The sequence below is a fragment of the Carettochelys insculpta genome, chromosome 9, assembly GCF_033958435.1.
Source record: "Carettochelys insculpta isolate YL-2023 chromosome 9, ASM3395843v1, whole genome shotgun sequence".
In the NCBI taxonomy this organism is placed as follows: Eukaryota; Metazoa; Chordata; order Testudines; family Carettochelyidae; genus Carettochelys; species Carettochelys insculpta.
The window spans coordinates 21,731,527-21,746,382 of NC_134145.1; the positions used below are offsets into that span (position 1 = coordinate 21,731,527).

The following is a 14,856-nucleotide window of genomic DNA, read 5'->3' on the forward strand; positions in this document are numbered from 1 at the left end:
CATCAATGTAGTATAAGTAGAGGAGGCATGCTAGGACACAGGAGCTGAGGAAGCATTGTTCTAGGCCAACCATAAAAATGTTGGCATATTGAGCGGCCATGTAGGTGCTCATAACAGTGCCGGTGACTTGGAGGTATAAATTATTCCCAAATCAGAAATAGTTTTGTGTGAGGAGAAAGTCATATAATTCAGCCACCAGATGTGCTGTAGCATCATCAGGGATGATGTTCCTGATAGCTTGTAGGCCATCCTCATGTGGAGTATTACTGCACAGAGCTTTTACATCCATGGTGGCAAGGATGGTGTTTTCAGAAACATTACGAATGTTCTGTAGTTTCCTCAGGAAGTCAGTGGTACCTTGGCGATAGCTAGGAGAGCTGGTAGCATAGGGTAAGAGGAGGAGTCAACATAGCAGGATAATCCTGCTGCAAGGGTGCCTATATCTGAAATGATAGGATGTGTGGGGTTTTCCAGTTTATGCATCTGGGGTAGCAGACAGAATACCCATGTCCTGGTCTCTGTGGGTGTGTCTGTTTGGATTTGGTACCACACTGAAGCAGGGAGTTTCTTGAGCCGGTGTAGTTTATTTTGGTATTCCTTAGTGGGGTCAGAGGAAAGAGGCCTGTAGAATGCAATACTGGTGAGTTGCCTGGCCACCTCCTGTTCATAGTATGACTTATTCATGATAACTACAGTACCCGCTTTTGTCAGCCTCTTTCATTATAATGTCAGAGTTGTTTTTGAGGCTGTGGATAGCATTGTGTTCAGCACAGCTAAGGTGGCATACGGTATGGTTTGCTTACATCAGCCTGTGCAAGTCTGCAGCAGCATTCAATGTAGAATTTCGCACTGGCATTGCAACCACTGGGGGAGTCCATGTAGAATTCTTCTTCTTGTAGTGTTTGTAGGAGGGATTTACTGGGTCAGTGTGATGTTTGCTGCTGTGTTGGAAGTATTTCTTCCGATGGAGATGGTGACAATAGGCTTCCAGGCCACCACAGAACTGCATCATTTGCATAGGTGGGATGGGGCAGAAAGAGTCCCCAGTGCAGGACAAACTCTTCTGCTGGGCTAAGGGCTATAGTTACCAGAAGTTAGACATGCTGGCAATTAATTTTCTGGGGTTCAATTTAGCATGCCTACAGGGGCCATACTAAATCGAATGATCAGGGTGCTGCTGCCAACCCTGGTGCAAGGTGTTGCAAGGAGTAAAGAAACTCAACGGGAGAGTTTCTCCCATTGACCTGCCAAAATTTTCGTAGCTGGAGTTGTATATTTTAAATTGTTTTTTTCCTCTAGTGTTGACCTGGCCTCAGTCTGTAGCTGGAAAGATTAACAATGTTTTCCGGTGAGTTGAGGCTGTCATAGTTGTAGTTGCCTATGGCATGAAGGAGTTTAGAAAGCTTACTGTCCTTTTTATTCTGTTGGGAGGTGAACTGAGCATTGTAAATAGCTCGTCTTAGTAAAGACCTGCCATGTGGCAGTTTGTGTGGAAACTTGGTTATTGATGAGAGTCTCTAGTTTGGAGAGGTCAGTTTTGATTTTCCCCAGTTTGTTGTTTGGGATACTGATTAGGTGGTTTCTCAGTTTCTTTGGGAGTGCGTGGCAGAATCTCTCACTGTAATTAGTGTAATTGTAATGGATTTTTCACTTTCAGTCCACCGAGTATGACGTTCATCTGTTTGCATCCTATGGATGTCTATGTAAGTGCAATACCTGCTAGAGGTTTGTCATCTGACACAGCATCAAAAAGTGAGAGGGGTATTCCTGGTTGGTAGGACAGAGTGTTTAGGCTGTACCCCATAGACCCCCATTCATACCAGTCCAAACCTCCCCAAAATGTTTTGAAATCATAACTCTGCCCCTTTGAATTCTAGCTGAAGGCACAAGCATTTAGCCTCCACAACCTTAATTATTTTTAAAATGAATTCTTCTTATAAAAAATATGAAACCTATTCTCTGGCTTCCAGAGCAATACGGCAACTTCTTCCCCAAAAGCAAGAAATATAAAAGATAGAAGAAATAAATGCTGCATTTTTCAATCTGTCACCTACTGAAAACAGCAGCAAAGCCCAGTATTTAAATAAAAGTGTCAGGCATTTTTCCCCACAAACATTTCATAAGTGGGCATAGGGGAGCTTGGATATTATGCTGATTGACGCAAGCCTAAATATTTTGACAGATGGCGGGGAGCTGTTACTGCTCCTCACCTTCCCCCACAGTTCCCACAGCTGGGACTGCTGGAGGGGTGATGGATTCTTATGGTTGAGGCTGCCGGTGAGGTTCAGTGACCCAGTTAGCTCCCAGCCCTGGGGCTACTGGAGCCCCCCTATTGCTCCCACAGCAGCAAAGGCCAGGGGTGATGGCCATGGGAACCCTGGTGAGGAGGTGCTGGCACACAGTACTGTCAAAAAAGCCCAAGGAATCCACTGGTCCCTCAAGCTATGCGAGGTTTGCATTCCCACACACTCTCAAAAGAACCCTTCTTCCTATTTTGTTTCAGGAAAAAGGGTTCTTTTGAAGAGGGGGTTTATTTTCAAAAGACCCCCGGCTATACTACTTTTTTTCTTTTGAAAGAATCTCTTCTGAAAAGAGTTTATGCAAATGAAGCATGAAATATGTAAATCAGTGCCTCGTTTGCACGTTTGATTTCCTTCATTTGCATTCCTCTTTCAAAAGAATGCAAGTATAGACACAGCTTATATGTACTAAAGTGGAAGAGCAATAGAGGTGGACTAAGAAGGATTCTCAGATGTATGAACAACTTTAGCCAATGTATTCTGACTTCTATGTACATGCATGAGCTAACCAACTCATGTCATTAAATACACATATCTTTTGTGTAGCACAAGAGCTACAGTACTATGGTACAAAGGGTGATATCACTGTTCTTCGGGAGACAAATTCTATACTTTGTATGACAGAACTATTCCAGAACCACATGTTATCTTGATGGTTAACAATTTGTAGAAGTATGATTTTTTTTTTATAACATAACAGAATATTTCTCAGAACCAGCAAACATTAGTTTCAAAAACGTTGTTTTCTATTTCTGCAGGTAAATTTTCACATTCAGAAGAGAAAAATCCTACAATCTAAGTCTGAATATATACAATATATATAAAATAATTTTGCTGTATTTATCAATAGCAGCAGCATTATTGTAACACAACGGTGGGTTAAAAAGGCACAAAAAGAAGAATCTGCTTAAAAATTAAAATAAAGTTGTTTTTATTATTTAACTAACTTTGCCATTGCTGTAAGACACTTATTTATGCAGCCCTGGAGATGTGTATATTCGCATATGCAACTAGGGGACATTACTATTATGATCTAAACAGTTTTGTTGCCACTTTAGAATAACCACCTATGCCGGACTCATGCTGTTGAAACATTTAACCACCAGACACTAGCATGTGCTTCCTCAGTAAGTTTTCTTGCTTCTTTCCATCTTCAAAATGTTGTTCAAAAAGAGGAGAAAGAACAATGCAGACCCAAGATATTTGAGATTTGATTCATGATGCACCAGGAGAAGCTGATTTTTGACATCAGCTCAGTCTTCCAGCACTACTTAGATTGTTTTCTTCTCTCTCTTTGTTTTAGAAGAGGAAGAGATATTGGTTCTTTTTCAGTGTTTAATCTAGCATAAGAATGAAGCAAAACAGAAGCATAAGAATGTGATCATTATGTTTTTTAAGTCTTTAATGCCTTGCATGTTTTGTAACAATGAACTTGGAGAATTTATAATCACACAAGGACCATGCATATAACTTATAATTCCCCCCCCCCCCCGCCACCATGTGGTAACTTTAATTTTAGACATAGTATTGTTGAATAATCCTGATAACAAACTGGGACTGATGATACTTACTTTCAGGGAGTGATTTGTTTAGCTCCTGGCACTCATGGTCCACTTGCCTTCTTTCTTCTCACTGGAAAAAAGATCTGTCTCTCCAGATGAGGGAATAGATGAAAAAATAACCTCACTGAACACTTTCCTAAATGCAGCTCTCCTCCAAATGAATGGGTCATTTCCAACTACATAACTACACATCTATATGCGTATCTGTATCTCCATGAATTTAAGGTAGTTAAGGATTTCTTCTAACCATGGCCTTTAAAACACAAAAGGGAAAACTTCTTTTATATTTAAAAATATTACCAAACAATGAAATACGCTGGTCCATATTAAGAACAAAGAACACACAGTGAAGCTTACCAGAAGTATCTTTCTACTTACCAATTCTCCTAGAATCATAGCAGGAACAGGGAGAACTATACATCCAAAACACACAGACATGAAAGATTTTCTTTTACTGGAATCCATGAATGCAAAGATGGGCTGCAGCTTTTGCTGAAGCTAATAACAGTTCTATGTTGCCCGTGAACTGACAATGGCATTGATAGGGCAATTTCAACACATTATGCAAGTACAATTGTTAAACAATACCAAAATCATGATACTCTTTTCTATTTTGTGGTTTTCACATTCAATACTGCTCCAGAAATACACTAGACCATTATAAAGAAGAGCCTTCAGTAATATCAATAACTTTGAGCCAAGTGAACCCTGCATGGGCTACCACATGTTTGCAAGTCCACATTATCTGCAAGGTTTATAGAACTGACTTTTGTGTTTAACTCAGACCTCTGAAACAGAGCAGATATGTTCTGCGAATGGAACAGAAACCAACTCAAAGAACTCCTGGTGTCAAAAGAATCTGTCAGAAAGTGCAAACTTCTATAAAGTCAATTTTCAAAAAGCAATAGCAGAAGAGAATCACTATAGGGAGGACCAATGTTAAAAGGAAATATAGCTTTTATAATCTTGGAGCAGGTCCAAAATTAAGCAATAGTGCATGCATATCATTGGTTAGATGCCAGCTTTTATAATACATAGATAATTTAAAGCACAGCATATAAACATTGTTCATAATACGTTCAAATCAGATTTTCTGGCTAACAAAACTATCATATACCAGAGCGAAATGGAGCAATATATGGTTATATTGTGCTTTTTATGTTTACATGTTTAATGATAGAAATTGCATACCCTCCAAAGAAATGTAATGTAGAGAAACTGAAAAACTTCTTAAAAATTGCTTTTTATATCCTTTAATTTTCAAATCACTTATGTTCACCATTACTGAAATGTTTTGTTTTGATCCATGTATGAAAGGATTAAAATAACTGCATCTGCTCTGTATATAAAGGCTTGTATTTCTTGAAATATTGGTTCTGTAAAGTGTTATGGGAAGAACCTAAAACTTAATTGCACTTTCTTAGGAGGCCCAGGAGTGTGTGCGGGGGGGAAGGGCAGTGAATTAGTATAGTCAGGAAAAAGATGTTCAACTACATTTGACTGTAGTATAGTTCTAGAATATGCCTATTCTAGTTTAACATTTTGCATTACAGATATTAATCATACATATTCCTCCTACAACAATCTCCTCAGTTATATTCATTTTAGGTTAATATTACATGTAGTCCTCACTATGGTAACAGTAAAGGATTTCAATGGTTATGATCAGATATCTGTATACAGCATACAGTGACATGCACACTTCTACAATATATTGGTAAGTTGTATTATGGAGAAATACACTCATTATTATAGCCTAGATTCTTATATCCTTACTTAAACTGTGCAGCACTTTGTTTCATAAGCACTATTCACACAATTCATTGAAAGAAGGGTATCCATTTGTGGTGCTACCAGACCAGTAATTTTCCCTGTTTAGCAAAGCAGTCATATCAACACATCTGTTTTACCTTAATCTGCAATGGCATCTGTTCTTGATCTGTAAACAATGGTTAGATGTCCCATATTTTACATTAATAAATTGACAGGCCCAGAATAAAAGTGTCATTAGAGTATTGATATGCAATTAATTTTCAATTCATAATTATTTTAAATTAAGATCACTGGTACTTAAGTAAGTTAATTTCATTTAATCTCCTTCAATCTGATCCATATATGTTCATAAATAATGATTTTTTTCATGAAAAAGCTCATTAAGCAAAGTAAGCCAGAGACTACTTGAATGTGGTGGTAAGTGGAAAAACTTATTCAAATAAATATAAATCTTCCAGATGAAAAAGGTTTAAGTGGATTGATATACAGGAAATGCCCTTAATTAATTTTGTATCCCATACTCATCACAAACATATTGCAATAACAAGTCAAGCACTTTTCAGGTATAAGTTATCATACTCTAGCTACCAAATGATTGCTTATTTTACTCAAGTAGTTTGTTCTTTTATTAAAGGAGGGCAAATATTCAAAGTTCAATTTGTACAAAATGGTTAAGAATTAATTTAGTAGCTATAAGCCTGATACTGAAATGGAACAAATAAATCATGCATTCCATCTTCCTGATCATTTCTATTATTTTACTATTGTCTGTCAGCCTATTTTTTGTAAATCTTTCTAAATGTTGTTACAGAATTTTCATATAATCCTAAAAATGATAGTTTGTGACTTTAATATTTAGGTCTTTAAGACAATACATTACACATTGTGGGTGAAATCTACCCCTCTGCAAAAGTCTCAGTGAAGGTCTACATACCCTTTAAACACAAAATGATGGATTCAGCTCTCTAGCCCTTAAGCTAAACTGCCCCTATGTCTTGTCAGGCCCTTTGTCTGAAGGATTAGGTTGAACAGCTGTTACTGCTGAAATTTTGCTAAGCCTGCAATCTACACTTTCTTAAATAATGGACTTCATTGATAGGTTACAGAATATTTTGTAAACAATTATTCACAACTTGGAAAGGAAAAAATGGAGTACGATAGTGTCACCATGCTTTTAAATATGTACTTCTCTGGCTTATTCAGGACACTGTAATTATGGAGCCGGGGCACTGCAACAATTTTGTAGTTGGGGTGCTAAGTGCCATTGAAGCAAAGCAGGGGACCTGACTGATTTGGTGGGCCTCTGGGTAAGCTGGGAGTGGTGACACTGATTTCGGAAGGGCACAGCCTCAGGCAGAAGGGATAGAGCTGTGTGCAGCCAGCCCTCAGCACCGCCTGGAGCACTCTGCACCTGCCTTTCGCAGGCCAGCCCTTAGCACTACCCAGCATACACTGTGCAGTGCTCTGATGGGTCCAGGACTCCAGCCCCTGCTGTTTCTGCTGTAACAGAAGCATCAACAGCCAGGAGCCACAGGACTTTTTTGAATTGCTGGGCCTGGGGTCAACTGCCCTGTTTGCCCAGTCTCCTCCCCTTGGTGGGCCTAAATCACACTCTTAAGCCAGTGAATGCTTCATTTTACAATCTCCTTTTTGAGCGTCCTGTAAAAAACATACACCACTAGTTTCTGATCCCATGACCATCCCAGTGTATCACTGCATTACAGATGTGATACATCCAATAAAATTCACAGGTGAGAAAGTGGTGAAGCATATGCAAGTTTCAAGCAATATGTGGAGAGTGGAATCTTCAGTCTGCTTATGTACACTGAAAATGTTAAATCTTGACACCACACAGATTAAAATAAAAAATAAATATTGTACAACAAATATAGACAATATGCCTCTGCACCGTCTCTCCTCCAGTGTATGAGAGGCAGGATTTTCAGAACTCCTCCTCCTGACTTGTGTAGGTTTAGAATATCTAGGCCAGTGGTTCTGAAAATTTTCACTCGTGCAGACCAATAGGCTCCCCCCAAACCATTCTTAGACCCCCATCAAAGTCAATTCCAGCAGCTATGTAGATTTCATTAAATTAGCAAGGAAATCACAACATAGATTTTCAGACAGCAGTTAACAACCTTATGGTAAGATATTTAATTTAAAAATAATAATTGATTTTAATTTTGCAATTTATTGAAAACTTATTTTCTATGACCATTTTTATTTATCTTTCATAGATCCACTGCAATCCCCTTGTGGACCCCTCCGGACTCCATAGACCCCGAGCTGGGAACCACTGATCTAGGCTAGGGATTTCTGGACAGTCATGAAATGTAACAAAGTGGTTTTATTCAAGATAACCCTTCCCCATGTCCCCTTCACACAGCCTTTATGGAACTCCCCATGACAAAGTCAGCACTTACCAACAGTTACCACATAGTGGCATCTGAGGCCTATGCTCTGTTCAGACACTTTTTCTCTAGCACCTTCCCTCTGACTAGTAGGTCACTTCTGTTTCTCTATTCAACTCCTTCTCCTTCCCTTGCCCCACTGCAAATTAGCTCTCTTTGCATCATTCCTATTCAGGCCACTCTGACAGCCACTGCTGCTGTGTCTGATGCCTTTGTTTTGTTGCATTTCTTTCCTCTTGTTGCTGAGAAACTGAACATCCCCACCTCTGAAGATGCAAGACAGGTCTTCCATCAGCAACTAGAATTTACACAAAGACCAGTACAAGCTCTCTGAACCCCTTGTCTCCTAAGCAGACGATATACACAATGCTCTGGGATGAGGAACTAGAGGCCTGCGATTCCTCTTTTCCTTGTATGTGAACTACCAGCTGATAAACATTCCAGCTCAGTGCCACATTGCAGTCTGCCCTGGTCTCAGAGTGCAGGAAGTCAGCAAGGTCTCTCTGCAGTGCCTTCTCTTTCTTACAAAGGTTTACCTATTTTTTGCAATTGCTGAGCAGGTAGCCAAGGTAATTTTCTCTCTTTACCTCTCACAGCTCTCTTTATCAGCTCCCTCAGTCCCACTGCTCAGTGGAGCAGACAGGGACCAGGTTATAGCAGAAGCTAGCACCAATTGCTTTACACACAATAAGCAGCTCAGCCCCTGGCCCTCAGGAGCAGAAGCAATGCTAACAGTGGGAAATAAATTTAAGGAGGAGGAGACAAAGTGAGCTGGTCAAGTTACGAGTAGGAAGACAAGAGCAGAGGGGCGAGGGAAATGTAAGGGAAGGAAAGAGTTAAGAGGAGACCAGCACACACTCTGAAGGAGAGAGGTAATGGGGTTGGGGAGGACCAATGTAATAGACATAGAGAAAGGTAATTGTGAACACACACAATAGAGAGGCACTGTCACTGTCCAGGAGTGGAGATAAGGACAAATCTTTGGAATTTAAGAATGGAAGGTTGCTCCTGACTTAATGGCTTTATTACAACTTTCCTTCCCACCCCCAAGCATCAAAATAATCTCACAAACAGTTTTAGACACTCATCAGCATCATGAAGAATTTTGGTGATAACTGTAGAACATTTGGAAGTCACAAACATTATAACAAAGCCTCAAATTGTACACGGTTTTGTCTCTGCCTGAGCATGGCAGCAGTTAAAAATTTTGGCCTGTTACATACAGTTTGTGCCAGTACTACATACAGGCTGTCTCGTGAAGTCACAAGTTATCACTGAGACATTTCATTTCAACAAAAGAAACAAGTGTGGGAAATGATCTCAATTTGTGGCAGTCTTAAAAAACTGCCCTGACCAGTATAGATTGGCTGGAATGCTAAATGGTCCTCTTCATAACAAACTGGACTCCACTGTACCCAGTGAAACAATAGAAACACTATCATAGCCTAGTTAAACCCAAGCTCACAAATGAGGTGGAAACCAGCCCCCATATTCCTGCAAACGAATTCTAGCTGAATTCTCCTGTACATGTTTACAAGACAGAATTTTCAAGCAAAAGGTCACATATAGAAAGAGCAAAAAGAGAATGTTATGTGGTACACTCACCTCCTAAGACCAGTCCCTGGTCACATTTGTGCTTTTCCTACAGTTTTTTTCCTCCCCTCGCAGTGCCCCCACCACTGGCTATTGCATTAGTCAGGTGGATCTTCAGTGACTCAATCTTTTGGCCAAGTTACACACTGTCCAGGTGCAAAACAAATAAACCTCTTGGGGAGGACACAAGCCAAGATGTCCCCATTGCCCTTCAACCCTCTCTGGCCTCAGCCTTCAAAAAACAGTTCCAACAGGACCCATCCTAGCACCCTTGTTTGGACTAGATAGGTTGCCAGACTGCTGCTAAGAAATTAAGCAGCATCCCAAATAAAGTCTTCCTTGGGGACTTCTTGCCTCTGCATTAGACCTCAGTGACCCCTCAGCCCTCCTACTGGGCCACGCATCTTAAACCCAGTTCGCCGACCAAAGATACCCACTGAGTCTGTCCCAGTGCAGCTCCCTCATGCCACTGTTTTAATTCCCTTCCTTAAGGTGTATCTACTTCTCCACAGTGGTTGGTGGAGGGAGGACCTGATTTCACCCTCTGCTCTGGGTCCAACCCAAGGATCCTTTAAGTGTAGAAACCTTATGCTGCATCCCTGTAATAATTGCTACTCTATGATTCCCAGGAGTCCCAGCAGCCAGCAAGAAGCTTCTTCCTCACTCCCTGCTTTGGCCATTCCAGCCACTCTTTGGCCACTCTTTATCCCCTAATTCCTACTAGCAGAGTGATGTTATTCTAGCACTGCAGGTCAATTACATGGCATGTTTGGCCCTGATTAGCAGCTCCATGCAGCATCTCTCATTGGCTGCACCTCTTGCAGTCACTCTAGCCTGCTTGGAGGATCTGTTTACTGCTCCTTCCCTGGGAACCGTGAAGCTCCCAGCAAGGAGCATCTTGGCCTAGTTTGCCCTGTCACAGAGAAACACTACAATCCTAGCAGAAGAAAATGGCTACTGGGAAACAAACTGGTATAGGTCAACAGAGGAAAAAACGAATAAATGAACAAAATATAAACCAATTAAAAACCCCTCCAAATGCTGGTACAGTATTGCAACACTACCACTGAAGGAAAAAGAACCCTGCACACACATCCTTACAGTAACTCAGAGGATCCCTTTATTGGAAATACAGACACACTGGATGCAAGAAGGTAACAATCTGCACTACTGTTTTCATGTCTCATCTTCTTCCTGTGCAAAGCTGGAGCCAGTAACTATGCTTTGGTCTGTGTCATTCTTGTCATTCTTGGCAGGGAAGAGAACTAACCACAATATATCCCAGTCACAGTGTGAAAGGGTTTAGGTGAATGGGCCAGAAACTTGCATTGTGGCAAAAAGTGAAAGAATTCTAGCACTCATGATGCAGAAACATGCTTCATTTTTTACAGAAGTGTGTAGTATCAGTGAAACCCTCTTAAAGCTAACTTATGCTTTGAACTTAGAGACTCACCCAAAGAAGACAACAGCTGCAGGGCAACAATACAAGTCTTATTTTTCTACTGAAAAATATAGAGAGAAAAACAGGGCTGCCAGCCCCATAATATAAAAGTAGATTTAAGGTGAACTGTTCGTTCTATGCAAAGAATCATAGAGCCAGGGTGTCCAGTGTATTTAGATGTCTCTAGATGCATAGATCTAGACAGGGATTTTAAAAGACACCGAGGTGCTTCTGAAAAATCCCATTACACCTTTAAATGAGTTGGTCAATCTGCCCGATAAATACCAATACTTCGCAATACCTACAAGCCCAAATGGTAAGTAACCATACAAAAGTATCAGAGGGATAGCTGTGACAATATGTATGCATAAACACAATGTGGAGTTCTGTAGCACCTTGGAGATGGATTTATTAAGGCATCAGTTTTTGACGAAAAAACACAATTAATCAATTCAATGCAAATTCAATACTAAAAATTAGGCTTTGATAAGGATCTTAATTGGTTAACACTCTACAGAGGCAACTTCCCTTTCATGAACATTCTCATCTCCACATTGGCTACACTGAATGTCCACAATCTCCCTGACTGATCACCCTAATTTACAATGGATAGTAACCTTTTTTTTTTTTTTGCAGTAATTTTCTTACATATATACATGCCTTTTTATTTCCACTCCAGTCCACATGATAAAATAGGTTTTACCCACAAAAGCTTAAGCCCTAATAAATCTCATGGGCTATGTTTAGACTATAGTTAATTCGGGATACAAATGTCACAGTAAAATTTTGCCTCATTGTTTTTATAAAAACTATTTATTCTCTCTGCATTAGGACAAAGTACAAAAAGAAAATAACACTAGCAATATGTAAATCAAAAAAGGGCTAGATTATGGGTCTGAAGTTACAAACCACTGCCTTGCATTCTCACAAATGAAAGGTAATAAAAAGAACCGCCACTTACAAAGTGAGAGTTCATGTTCATCAAAATTATATATGCTGTTTATATCTTTCCCCCTAAACTTTCACCAGGAAAAGCACAAAACTTTGAGTATACAGTACTTGCAATATTATCTTTCTCTGCATGTGTGAAACAACTCATTTAGTCTTCCATGAAAAATGTGCCATAGAAAGTTCACTGCCAGCCAACGGCCGTTTCTACACATGCCACTTTCTTTGAAAGTGGCATGCTAAAAAACGGCCCAAAATATGCTAAAGAGGCATGGATGCAAATTCCCTGTGCCTCATTAGCATAAGGTCACGTGGTTTGGAGTCCGAAAGACGTTCTTCTGGACTCCACAATGCTGTTTAGAAGCACGGCCCACGGGGGCGGGGGTCTTCTGAAAGGAAGTCCTTCTTCTGGAGACCCCTTCTCCGACACATCTGAAATAGTTGTGTGTGAGGATAAAGTTACAGAGGTCAGCCATCAGATGTGCTGTAGCATCATCAGGGATACTGTTCTGTACAGCATTTATTCCGTCTTTGAGTGGGATGTTGGTATAGAGAGCCTCTACATCCATGGTGGCTAGGATAGTGTTCTCTGGTAGGTCATCAATGTATTGCAGTTTTCTCAGTTTTCTTTATCCTCACACCCAACTATTTCAGATTTGGCTACGATATATACCTTCAAATCAGCGGCACAGCTATGGGTACCCACATGGCCCCTCAATATGCCAATATTTTCACGGCTGACCTGGAACAGCTCTTCCTTAGCTCTCGTCCACTAACACCCCGTCTCTACCTACGCTACATTGATGACATCTTCATCATCTGGACCCCTGGGAAAGAGACTCTGGAGGAATTCCACCGGGACTGCAACAACTTTCACCCAAACATCAACCTCAGCCTGAAACAGTCCACACAGGAGATCCACTTCCTGGACACCACGGTGCTAATACACGATGGCCACATCAATACCACCCTGTACCATAAATCCACTGACCGCTACGCCTACCTTCATGCCTCCAGCTTCCATCCCAGATACACCACATGATCCATTGTCTATAGCCAAGCACTAAGCTATAACTGCATTTGCTCCAACCCCTCTGACAGGGACAAACACCTACAGGATCTCTACCAAGCATTCTTGAAACTGCAATACCCACCTGAGGAAGTGAAAAAACAGATCAACAGAGCCAGACATGTGCCATGAAGCCTCTTACTACAGGACAAGCCCATGAGAGAAACCAACAGAACACCACTAGCCATCACCTACAGTCCTCAGCTAAAACCTCTACAGCATCATCAGGGATTTACAACCCATCCTGGACAATGATCCCCCACTTTCACAGGCCTTGGGAGGCAGACCAGTCCTTGCCCACAGACAACCTGCCAACCTGAAACAAATCCTAACCAGCAACTATACACTGCACCACAGTCACTCTAACTCAGGGACCCATCCGTGCAACAAACCTCATTGCCAGCTCTGCCCACATATCTACACCAGCAACAACATTACAGGACCTAACCAGATCAGCTACACCATCATGGGTTCATTCAGCTGCACATCTACCAATATAATTTATGCCATCATGTGCCAGCAATGCCCCTCTGCTATATACATCGGACAAACTGGACAGTTTCTACGTAAAAGAATAAACGCACACAAATCAGATATCAGAAGTGGCAATATACAAAAACCCGTAGGAGAGCACTTCAATCTCCCAGGACACACAGTAGCAGACTTAAAAGTAGCTATCCTACAGCAAAAAAATTTCAGGACCAGACTCCAAAGAGAAATTTCTGAGCTACAATTCATCTGCAAATTCGATGCCCTCAGCTCAGGCTTAAACAAAGACTGTAAATGGCTGGCTAAATACAAAAGCAGCTTCCCCTCCCTTGGTGTTCACACCTCCAGATCAACTTCTGGTAGTAAGCCTCACCCTGGATGACTGAGCTAACCTTGTTATCCCCACCCTTGCTCTGGCTTATTTATATCTGGCCCTGCAGATTTCCAAGACCAGAATCTGATGAGGTGAGTCTGTGCTCACGAAACCTCATGCTCAAAACTTTTCTGTTAGTCTATAAAGTGTCACAGGACCCTTCGTTGCTGTTACAGATCCAGATTAACACGGCTACCCCTCCAATATTTGCATAAACATCTTTATTTCTAATGGTAGATCTTTCCAGAGAAAACAGCTGGTTTAGGTGTAATTTTTACAGCTGTTCAGCCTAGAACAAAAGGAAGAAAAGTGACAAAATATTCTTAGTGCTCTTTTGAGTATGTGCTTTATTAATATGTATAAATAGGAAGTTCATGAATAATGTAGATGCAGACAACTGTTAGAAATTTTTTTTTCTGTTAGAAACATATGATTAAGACTACTCCTGCTCCCACTAATTATATATCGTTGCCCTCAGAGGTCATTCTTTGAATCGTCACAACTCTTACCTTATTGCTGAAAGTGAGAGTGAAGTTTATAAAGTAAACTATATGTTACTGATGCAATAGAACTGAAATGTCCACTACAGTGCCACCTCTTTCCTGCTACAATAACATGCCTTCAGCAGCCAATGCTAAAAACCAAAGTTCCATTCAGATTGGACTTATTCAATTACATATATTTTCTGGTTTCTGCAAGTACAGTAGGGTCTCAACATTTGCAACCCTCACAAATGTTGAATTTTGCAAATATGGCAGCAGCTCCCTCCCTGGAGCCTGGCTGCCAGGGCTCCTGCCTGGAGCCCTGGGGAAGCGATGGCTGCTGGTGCTACTGCCCCAGAACCCTTGGAAGTGGCAGCTGCTGGCGCTCCCTGTTCTGGAGCCATGGGGAAGTGAT

The 14,856-nt window shown here is 40.9% G+C and overlaps 1 protein-coding gene across 1 annotated transcript in view; it reads right to left on the bottom strand.

Moving 5' to 3' along the window:
- The window catches only part of NEGR1 (neuronal growth regulator 1), a 557,496-nt gene that overhangs the window by 71,273 nt on the left and 471,367 nt on the right, over positions 1-14,856 (bottom strand). The gene's annotated exons all lie outside the window — the stretch shown is intronic.